The sequence below is a fragment of the Macaca mulatta genome, chromosome 10, assembly GCF_049350105.2.
Source record: "Macaca mulatta isolate MMU2019108-1 chromosome 10, T2T-MMU8v2.0, whole genome shotgun sequence".
Classification (NCBI taxonomy): Eukaryota; Metazoa; Chordata; class Mammalia; order Primates; family Cercopithecidae; genus Macaca; species Macaca mulatta.
In genome coordinates, this window is record NC_133415.1 from 39,120,001 (window position 1) to 39,130,000 (window position 10,000).

Sequence of the window (10,000 nt, forward strand, 5' to 3'; positions counted from 1 at the left end):
GCAGAGAGCCCGATTCTCCCTCGTGGGTGGCTACAGGCTAGAAATGACTATCGCTTCTTGGACGGAGGGGCTTCCTTAGGCAGTCACCTTTGCGGGAGTATCTCTCAAACCCTCCCTTGGGGCCACAAAATAGATTCCACCCCACCCCTCGACGTTTCCCTGTTTCCCCGGGTGCTGGATGTATCCTGTCGAGAGACCCGTGGGTGACACGTTGAGTTAAACACCTTGATTGGCTTTGTGTGTTTGTCTGTTTCTGAGATGCGGTCTCGCTCTGTCCCCCAGGCTGGAGTGCAGTGGTGTGATCTCAGCTCACTGCAACCTCTGCCTCCCGGGTTCCAGCGATTCTCCTGCCTTCAAGCGGCACCATGCCCGGCTCCTCTTTTAATTTTTAGTAGACACGGGGTTTCGCCCTGTTTCACTGGCTTTCACTGCGGAGTCTAGATAAGAGCCACACCTCGTTCTGTGCCACAGAATGACTGCTTTATCATGCCGACTCTGGAAAGCCCGGCCCCTTGTGATCCATTTCGAACCGAGAGTCACCTCATGTTTGGAAAACGGATCCGCTCCCAAGTTCAGTGGAGGGATGTGACGTATGTAGGATGAGGGACTCTCTTCCTTCTGAGTCGGTCTGCACGGTGGGGCCTAGGGCTGGAGCTCTCTCTGTGCGGACTGCTGGCTCCCTCAGCCTTGGGTTCCATCGGCCCCACCACTGGAACGAGGGCCTCGGCAGACTCTGGCCCTCCCTGGCCCTTAAGTCGCTGTCAGAAACCCCATCTCGCGCTCGGATGTCCTGAATGACTGTGGCTTGCGCCTCTCTGGAAACATTTTAAATCTATCTATCCTCTACGCGTGGCCACTTAAAACCACAGGAGCTTGGGAAACACAGGGCCGCCATCCACCTCACTGGTTTTGGGAGAGAATGCTGAAAGTCTCTTGCCGACTCTCTCTTGACTTGAGTGCTTCACGGGCGTGTGGTTAAGGCGTAGTGAGACCAGATGTATGAACTCAGGCCGGGTGCTGATGGCTCACGCCTGTAACCCCAACACTTTGGGAGGCCGAGGCCGTAGGATCCCTTAGAAGAATCCCCTAACCCCGGGGAAGTTGAGGCTGCAGTGAGCCACAATGGTGTCACTGCACTCCAGTCTGGGCGAAAGACAGAGCGAGACCCTGTCACAGACAGACAGACAGACAGACAGACAGACAGACAGGCACGCAGACAGGCAGGCAGGCAGGCAGGCAGGCAGGCAGGCGGGCAGGGAGACAACAGCTGTATTCTGTTCTTCTCGGGGTGGGAAGCAAAAAGAACAGCAGACGGCACTTCACGTTTCTGTTGTTGTTCTTGTTTTGGACGGAGTTTTCGCTCTTGTTGCCCACGCTGGAGTGCAATGGCCACCATCTCGAGGGATCCGCCTGCCCTCGGCCTCCCAAAGTGCGGGGATGACAGGCGTGAGCGTACCGCACCCGGCTCCCCCCCCCCCCCCAAATCCGCCCCCGAAACACCACCGCTTGTCTTCCGGACAGTTTTACGGCAGAGTGTTTGGCTGGCTTGCTGAAATTCATTCTACATAGAAATTTAGGATGTCAGCTTCTGGCCTCATGGACTCTGAGCTGAGGAGTCCCCTGGTCTGTCTATCACAGGACCGTACACGTAAGGAGTGGAAAAACCGCAATGTTCAAAATCAGTAATTTTGTGATCCAGAAATACGCGGATTCACCCAAAACACGGAAACTTTTACAAATTGTCTTAGTTAGTCCTGGTGTCTGTGTCAGTGATTCTTTTACGTTTGGACCTTGACCGAGAGAATTTCCAGTCGGTCTCTCGTCTCTCGTCTTCGGACAGAAGTTCCAGATGATCCGATGGCTGGGGTCTTAGGCTGTGTGCCCCCAGGGGCCCTGGTCGATTAGTTGTGGGGATCGCCTGGAAGGGCGCGGTGACCCACTGTGCTGTGGGGGCCTCCATCCTTCCCCCTCCCGCCTCCCCCTCCAGGCGATCCCAATTCATTCCGGGCTGACAGTCTCATTGGCAGACGTCGGGCATCACCTAGCGGCCACTGTTACTCTGAAAATGGAGGCCTCAACAGAGGAAGGAAGCTCAGGCCGCCTGCGCACAGCCTGGGGCAACTGTGTCTTCTCCACCGCCCCCGCCCCCACCTCCAAGCTCCCCCCTTCCTTGTTGCCTAGGAAATCGCCACTTTGACGACTGGGCCTGAGTGACCTTTGATCAGGCAGCATCAATCAATCAATCAATCAATGTAAATACAATACAATACGATACAATACAATTGTACGGGCGCGGTGGCTCACGCCTGTCATCCCAGCACTTTGGGAGGCCGAGGCTGGCAGATCACCTGAGGTCGGCAGTTCGAGACCAGACTGACCCACATGGAGAAACCCCGTCTCTACTGAAAATACAAAATTAGCCGGGCGTGGTGGCACATGCCTGTAATCCCAGCTACTCGGGAAGGGAAACGGAGGCAGGAGAATTGCTTGAACCTGGGAGGCGGAGGTCGCAGTGAGGCGAGATGGCGCCATTGCGCTCCAGTCTGAGCAACAAGAGCGAAAGTGCGTCTCCAAAAAAAAAAAAAAAAAAAAAAAAAAAACCAAGAAAACAAACCAAAAAGCAAGCAAGCAAGCAAGCAAGCAAGCAAACAAACAAACAAAAAACACCATTCTCTGTGAAGCTGCTTTGTCGTGTGTGTATTCGTCTCGCAGAGTTAAACCTTTCTTTTTACTCAGCAGGTTGGAAGGGTTTTTTTGTTGAATCTGTCTGTGTACATTTCGGAGACCCTTGTGTCGTATGGTGAAAAAATCTTATGTTTTCAGATAAAAACGAGAGAGAAGGTCTTCATGAAACAGCTTTGTGACGTGTGGATTCATCATACCGAGTTAAAACTGCCTTTGGATTCAGCAGTTTGGAAGCAGAATGGACATTTGGGAGCCCACTGGGGCCTGTTGTGAAAAACCGAGTATCCCCACCAGAGAAATAGAAAGAAGCTCTCTATGATACCGCTTTGTGATGTGTGGATTCATGGCACCGAATTACAACTAATTTTTGATTGAGGAGGTTTGAAGCACTCTTTCTGTAGAATCCGCGAGTATACCTTTGGGAGCCCACTGAGGCCTAGTGTGAAAAACCGAATATCCCCAAATAAAAACTAGAAAGAAGCTGTCTCTGAAACTGCTTTGTCGTGTGTGGATTCATCTCACAGAGTGAAACCTTTCTTTTGATATACCAGGTTGGAAGCGGCCCTTTTGTAGAATCTGCAAAAGGACATTTGGGAGCTATTCGAGGCCTAGGGTGAAAACCAGGAAACTGTAGATAAAAACTAACAAGAAGCTATCTGTAAAACTGCTTTTTAGCGATGTGTAGATTCCTCTTACTGAGTTAAACCTTTCTGTTGATTCAGCAGATTGGAAGCATTTTGTTGTTGTTGTTGTTGTTGTTGTTGTTGTTGTTGTTGTTGTAGTAGTAGTATTTTTTTCTTAATGTTTTTATTTTTTTTAAGACAGACTCTCACTCTGTCCCCCAGGCTGGAGTGCAGTGACACCATCTCGGCTCACTGCAACCTCTGCCTTCCAGTTGAAGGGATTCTCCTGCCTCAGCCTCCCAAGTAGTTGGGATCACAGGCACCCGCTACCAAGCCCGGCAAATTTTTTGTGTTCTTGGTAGAGATGGGGTTTCACCGTTTTGGCCAGGCTGGTCTCGAACTCCTGACCTCAGGTGATCCACCCGCCTCTGCCTCCCAAAATGCTGGGATGACAGGCGTGAGCCGCTGCACGCGGCCGATTGGAAGCAGTTCTTTGCAGAATCTTCGAAGGGACATTTGGGAGCCCTTTGTGGCTCCTGGTGAAAGTGAACATCCCCAGAGGAAAAGGAGAAAAACTGCTGCTGGTGAAACTGCTTTTTGACGTGTGGATTCACCTCGAACGGATAATTCTTTTGAACCAGGAGGTTGGAAACACGCTTTCCGTAGAATCTGTGAGGGGACATTTGGAAACCCATTGAGGCCTACGTTGGAAAGCAGACTATCCACAGATTAAAACCAGAGAGAGGCTATCTGTCACATTGATTTGTGATGCGTAGATTGATCTCTTAGCGATACACCATTCTTTGGATTCATCAGGTTAGAAACACTTTTTTTGGGCAGTCTCTCTGAATGGATTTTTGGGAGTCCCTTTAGGCCTATGGTGAATCACCTAATATTCCCAGATGAAAATTAGAAAGAATGTATTTGAGAAACTGCTTTGCGATGTGTGGACTCATCCTAAAGGGTTACACCTTTGTTTTGATTAGGCAGGTTGGAGACACTCTCTTTGTAGAGATTCGAAAGGGACATCTGGGAGCCCTTGAGGCCTACGTTGAAAAACTGAATATCCCCAGACAAAGACCAGAGAGAATATGTCATTGAAACGGCTTCGTGATGTCTGGGAGCTCTCTCTCTCTCTCTCTCTCTCTCTCTCTCTCCCCCCCCCCCCGCTTGTCTCTCTCCCTGTGTCTGTCTTCTGTCTTACTCTCTTTCTCTGCCTGTCCTTCTGTCTGTTGGTCTCTCTCTCTCTCTCTCTCTCTCTCTCTCTCTCTCTCCCCCCCCGTCTGTTTCTCTCTCTCTCTCTCTGTCTGTCTGTCTGTCTCTCTCTCTCTCTCTCTGTTTCTCACTGTCTCTCTCTGTCCGTCTCAAAAAAAAAGAAAAGGATAGATACATGCATGCATGCATACATACATACATACATACATACATACATACATGCATACGTGCATACGTACAATTAAAAATTAGAAATAAAATAAAAGGAATAACTAGGCCCGGCGCGGTGGCTCAAGCCTGTCATCCCAGCACTTTGGGACGCCGAGGGTGGTGGATCGCTGGATCACGAGGTGGTCAGACGAGCAGGGCCAGTATGGTGAAACCCCGTCCGTCTCTAGTCAAAATACCAAAAATTAGCCGGGCATGGTCGTGCGCCTCTGTAATCTCAGCTACTCGGGAGGCCGAGCTGAGGCAGGAGAATCACTTGAACCTGGGAGGCGGAGGTTGCAGTGAGCCGAGATCGCGCCACTGTACACCAGCCTGGGCGAGAGAGGGAGACAACCTCTCAAGCAATTAAAAATAAAAGTAAAAATGAAAGTAAAATTAAAAATTAAAAAAAAAAAAAGAAAAGGAAAATGAAATAATTAAAAAGTGAGTTTCCGGGAAGAGAGGGAAGAAAAAGAGAAAAGAAAAAAGAAAACAGTCCCACAGTGACATAAACACATGCCTCTCGCCTTTCGAGGCGTCAGTGATGCTACGAATGATGCGCAATTTTTTTTTTTAACTTCCTTTTATTTTATTATCATTTATTGTTTGACACGAGCCTCGGAGGCCCTCCCTCCCTCCGTCCCACTCCCTCCCTCCGTCCCACTCCCTCGTTGCCCACACAACTTCAGGAGACAGACCCTGGCTGGGCCAGATTGTTCTTCTCTTTGAGCAGTTGTTTCCCTGTCTTTCTTCGTGTCTTTAACCCGTGTGGACTCTTCTGCTCGGATTTCACAGATGGCAGCTCCACTTCAGGCCTTGTTGTTAGTGGGGGCTTTCCTGATTCTCCCCACATGTAGTGAAAGCAGGTAGATTCGCCTCGCCTCGCCTCGCCTCGCCTCGCGCCTCTCTCTCTCTCTCTCTCTCTCTCTCTCTCTCTCTCTCTGCTGCTTTCTTGCTTTTTCTTTCTGTCTCTTTCTCTCTTTCTGTCGTGCTTTCTTGCTGTCTTGTTTTCTTGCTTTCTTGCTTTGTCTTTCTTCCTGTCTTTCCTCTTTCTTTTTTTTTCTTTCTTCTCTCGTCTTTCTTTCTCGCTGTCTTTCTCCCTCTCTCTCTCTCTTTCTTCTTTCTTTCTTTCTGTCTTTCTTTCTCTCTCTCTTTCTTTCTTTCTTCCTTTCTTTCTTTCTTTCTTTCTTTCTTTCTCTCTCTCTCTCTCTCTCTCTCTTTCTTTCTTTCTTTCTTTCTTTCTTTCTTTCTTTCTTTCTTTCTTTCTTTCTTTCTTTCATTTTTTTTCTCTCTCTCTCCCCCAGCCTCTGAAAGTGCTGGGATCACAGGCGTCAGCCACCGCGCCTGGCCTATTTGCTTATGTTATGTTATCTTATTTTTTGTTTATTCATTTTTATCTGTTCATTCATGTGTATGCATATAAATTTTTTTCTATTTTAATGTAGTTTTATATGTTATACCTATATACAAATGGAAATACTTATATTAATATTTGTCTTCTCTTTTCTTCTCTTTTCTTTCTTTCTCTCCTTTAGGTTTTCCTTCCTTTCTTTCTTTCTCTGTTTCCTTCTTTATGTTTGCCTGCCTGCCTGCCTGCCTGCCTTTCCTCCCTCCCTCCCTCCCTCCCTCCCTCCCTCCCTCCCTCCTTCTCTGTCTGGATTCAGGAAGAGCCTACGCATTCTGTGTCTCCCTGTGTCCTCAACGACCCGCGACCGAGTCCTTGCTTGTTGTTTCTCCCACCGAGATGCCTCTCCGAACATCCACACGCCGTGGGTTGTCTTCTGACTGTGTCGCGGTCCATGCAGAGACAGGGTTTGGGGACCGTTTCTGTGGGGTTGGGGTACAGGGGCTGCGTTTTCGGCCTCGGGATAGCGTCTCTCGACTCACGGTTTCGGTTTTGCGGTCCGCGGGCCGGCCTGCCATCCGGATCTGTCTTGGTGACGTTCGCGACGGTTGTCGGACTCCATCTGGCGGCCGCTTTTATATCGTTCCCTTGGCTTCCGGAGCTGCGGTGGCAGCTGCCGAGGGAGGGGACCGTCCCCGCTGTGAGCTAGGCAGAGCTCCGGAAAGACCGCGGTCGTCAGCCGGGCTGTCCCGGTCGCGCCAGAGCTCTGGCGCGTCACTTGTGAGTCAGAGCTCAGGCGTGCAGGCTTATGTGGGGAGAGGTTGTCGCTGCGCTTTCGGGCCAGAGCCGGGTGTGGGGCTGCCGGGGTTGGTCGACCAGCACGCCGCGGCTCCCGAGGCCTGACCCGCGACCCGCGGGGACCCACCGGGCTTGGGGTGGGAGGCTGGGGACACCCTTCCCGGCCCGGTCGCGGGCCCGCGCGCATCCTGGCCGTCTGAGGCAGCGGCCGAATTTTTTCTGCAAGTCCCCGTGGGGAGCCGGGGACCGTCCTGCCTCGTCCCCCGGGTGCCGGGGAGCGGTCCCTCTGCCGTGACCTGTTGTTTGCAAGTCCCCGTGGGGAGTCGGAGAGCGCTCCCTGAGCGCGCGTGCGGCCCGAGAGGTCACACCTGGCCGGCCTTCGGTCCCTCGTGTGTCCCGGTCGTACGAGGGGACGGCCGGAAACGCTTCCGAGTCTCGCTCTGGAGACTCGGGCCGGCCCCTGCGTGGCACGGGTGGCCGGGAGGACGTCCCTGGCCCGGCGCTGCTCCGGCGTGTGTCCTGGGGTCGACCAGAGGGCCCTGGGTGCTCCGTGTCTGGCTGCGATGGTGGCGATTTTGGGGACAGATGCCCGTGTCGCGGGTTCCCTGGGCCGGCGGCGTGGTCGGTGACTCGACCTCCTGTCTCCTGGGGAGGTATATGTTTCACTCCGAGCCGGCATTTTGGGCCACCGGGTTATTGCTGACACGCTGTCCTCTGGCGACCTGTCGCTGGAGAGGTTGGGTCTCTTGGATGCGTCGCGGGTCTTCGGCCTCCCGGTGACCCGGCTAGCCGGCCCTGCTCGTGCTTGAGCCGCCTGCTGGGGCCCGTGTGCCCGGTCTCTCATGCATCCGAGCGTCCCAGCTCCCGGTGCCGCCTTGGGTCCGGGTCTCTGACCCACCTGGGGGCGGCGGGGAAGGTGGCGCGGGCTTACCCTGCCACCGTGCGCTCCCCGCTGCGGGCACCTGGGGCGGCCGAGACAACCCCACTCCCGCTGGCTCCGTGCCGTGCGTGTCAGGCATTCCTCGTCTCTGCCGGGTTGTCTGCCGCCCCTGTCCTGGAGCTGGGGATGGCCAGGCTGATCTGCTCGCTGGCCTCTGGGGAGGCTGTGGCTGGCTGGCCGACCCTGCTCCGGGGATGCTTTCCCTGATCGATGTGGTGATGTCACGCTCTCCCGGGCCGGGACCGAGCCGCGACGGGCGAGGGGCGGGCATTCGTGGTGAATGAGACCCGTTCTTCTCGTCCCGCCCGCGGGGTTTCCCCCGTCTCCCATCCCCGCCTGCGGGCGGTGCGTTGGGAGGCACTGGGGTGCGGAACCCGGCCCGACCTCGCTGTCCCGACCCCGCCGTCTGCCTCGTGGCGTCCGGCGTGGGTCAGCGGGGGTCCTCTGACGCAGCAGGCACTCCTCGCTTTCGCCTCTTGTGGTCGTCGCCTCGTGGGCCGCCCCCCTCCGCGGCGGTGGGGGTGCTGTCCCGCTGGCCCGCCGTGCTGCCCTCTCGGGTATTGCACGAGCGCTGGCTCCGCCTGGGCCTTTGCGGTGCTCCTGGAGCGCCCCGGGCTGTCTCTCAGGTGCCCGAGGCCGAGCGGTGGTGTGTCGCTCCCGCCCCCAGCGCCCCCTCCTCCGGTCGCCGCCATGGTGTCCGCGCGTGGGTCCTGAGGGAGCTCGTTGGCTGTGCGGGTCGAGGCGGTTGAGTGAGACGCGCCCCTCCCACGCGGGGAAGGGCGCCGCCTGGTCTGGCGAGCGCACGTCCCGTGCTCCCCTCTGGCGGGGGAGCGCGGGCCGTGTGAGCGGTGGCGGTGGGCTCGGGCCGGCCACGCGTGCGCCGGCCGGCCGCCGAGGGGCTGCCGTTCTGCCTCCGATCGGTCGTGTGTGGGTTAACTGGAGGCGCCTTGCCTCACAGAAAGGAGGTGGGTGGACGGCGGGGGGCCTTGGGGGCTGTGCGCACGCGCGCCGGCCGGGCCCCTGCCCTGACCGCAAACGCTCCAGGTTGCCGCAGGTTTCTTCTCGCGCCGCAGGCCCCCTCCCTTCCCCAGGCGTCCCTGAGCGCCTCTGCGGGCCCGACGAGGGGCGACTGGCGGGTGGGGAGCGTGACCCACCCTCGGTGAGAAAGCCTTCTCTAGCGATCCGAGAGGTGTGCCTTGGGGTACCGGATCCCCCGGCTCGCCGCCTCTCTCTGTGTTGTGGTAGCGCTGCCGTAGCGACTCGCCTGCAGAGAACCCTCCTCCTCCGCTGCCCCCGCCTCGATGGGATGAGGTGGGGGGACAGTGAGGGTTCCGCCGGACCCCGCGGCGGGGGCCGAGCGCGCGGCTCGTCGTCTACTGTGGCCCGCGCCTCCCCCTTCCGAGTTGGGGGAGGATCCCGCTGGGCCGGGCCCGACGTCCTAGCGGATGGGAAGGCTGCTGCGAGCGGCGGGTGCGCGTGGCACTCCGTCTGGCGCGCGACGCCGCTCTCCGCTGTGAGCCGGCTCTCCGCCCGCTCCCGTGCCGAGCCGCGACCGCTGCCGATGACCGCGTTCGCGTGGCGCGGGGTGTGGGGCCGCCTGGTCCTTGGGGAGCGAGCCGTCCCCACGGGGCGGCGCGCCGGTCTCCCGGAGCGGGACCGGGTCCGGGACGGACGAGAGACGGGCGACATGTGGCCCCTGGTGTTGGGCTTGTGGCTGAGGTTGCTTTGGGGCCGCCGGTGGCGGGACCCGGGGCTCGTGAGGGGGTTGCTCGGTGGGCTGCCCAAGGGCCGTTCGGCGTCCCAGGCGGGGCGCTGCGGGACCGCCCTCGTGTCTGTGGCGGTGGGATCCCGTGGCCGTGTTTTCCTGGTGGCCCGGCCGCGCCTGAGGGTTGCTTGCCCGAGTTAGCCCCCTGCGGGTTCCCCGTGCCCTCGTCTCCGTGGCCCCCTGGCTCCTTGCCTGCCTTGTGCTCCTTTTCCCTGTCCGCCGCCTGCCGATCCTCTCTTCCCCGAGCGGCTCACCGGCTTTTATGCTGTTGGCCGCCCCGTCTGGGCCCGAACCCGGCTCCGCCTTCTGGGGGCGTCGCCGCCGCCGGCCACGCTGGTTGGCCCGGTGTCCGCGTACCCCCACGGCGCGCGCCTTCGGGGCCAGGTCGGTGGCGGCCCGGTGGGCGCCCGGAGGGTTTGGGT